This window comes from Leptonychotes weddellii, chromosome 14, assembly GCF_054177405.1.
Source record: "Leptonychotes weddellii isolate Sample4059 chromosome 14, ASM5417740v2, whole genome shotgun sequence".
Taxonomy (NCBI): domain Eukaryota; kingdom Metazoa; phylum Chordata; class Mammalia; order Carnivora; family Phocidae; genus Leptonychotes; species Leptonychotes weddellii.
In genome coordinates, this window is record NC_138382.1 from 19,066,922 (window position 1) to 19,068,084 (window position 1,163).

General features: G+C 41.6%; 1 pseudogene; it reads right to left on the reverse strand.

Moving 5' to 3' along the window:
• Nucleotides 1-581: 581 nt before the first annotated feature.
• LOC115940355 (U6 spliceosomal RNA) lies at nucleotides 582-680 on the reverse strand (annotated as a pseudogene).
• Nucleotides 681-1,163: the final 483 nt, after the last annotated feature.

Genomic DNA, 1,163 nt, shown 5'->3' on the forward strand with positions numbered 1-1,163 from the left:
CCCCTTCATTTTTCCCTTCCTGCTATCTTCTTCTTCTTTTTTTTTTTTAACATATAATGTATTATTTGTTTCAGAGGTACAGGTCTGTGATTCAACTGGGTGATAGACATTGGAGAGGGTATGTGTTATGGTGAATGCTGTGAATTGAGTAAGGACTGTCTTCTATGAGCTGAACTGGTAGCTGTTACAGAACCGAGTTCCCTAGAAGCAATGGGGATGATAGGATCTTGGAATAGCATGGTTAGCAAAGTATGAATGGCAGCCAAGAGGGGTCTAACCTAAAATGGTCTATAGAGATAACTTGAAATACATGGTATTTCTAGAGGCAAGATTGATACTGCCCAGGGTACTTGACAGTACATAGATCCATCTATCTATGTATCTATCTATCTACCTACCTACCTACCTACCTACCTATATACAGAAAATCAGGAATGGAGAAGTAGAAGGCAGAGGTAACCCTCCCCAATGGAAAGTCATGAACTTTTGCCCAGTTTCCAGACTGGAGTCAACTCCCAGATGCAGAACCCACTCGTTGACTGAGGAAGCATCCAGGTCCAGAGGATGAAGATCTCTATGGCACCACAGCAATTACATACACAAATCTGTGTGTCATCCTTATGCAGGTGCCATGCTAATCTCTGTATCTTTCCAATTTTGTATATATGCTGCTGAAGCAAACACTAGCAATTATATACAGTAGCGATTCCTTTATCCTTTCCCAGTAGGACCTATAGCCACTTATTTGGGTAATGGCACACTTGGAAAAGGTGAATTCCCAGATCTTTCAAGGCCTATTAGATATCAGGTCCAAGTTCAATCTGATACCAGGAGAGTCAAAGTGCCACCTTGCTCTCCTCCCCATTAGAGTTGAGGGAATAAGGGGTTCGGTTAATAAAGGTAGTAAGTGGAGTTTTGATCCAGGTCTGTCTCACAGTAGGGGCTAGTGTCTCTATGGACCCACTTGGTTGTCATTTCCCTGGTCCCCAAATGTATAATTCAAGTACACATATTTAGCAGTTGGCAAAAACTTAAGATTGGTTCCTTGACCTATCAATTAGGAATGGTTGTAGTAAAAAAGCCAAGTGGTAATCCCTGACACTATCCCCACCCACCCCAGAAATTAGAGTAAACAAAAATATCACAGCACAGCACAATAACAA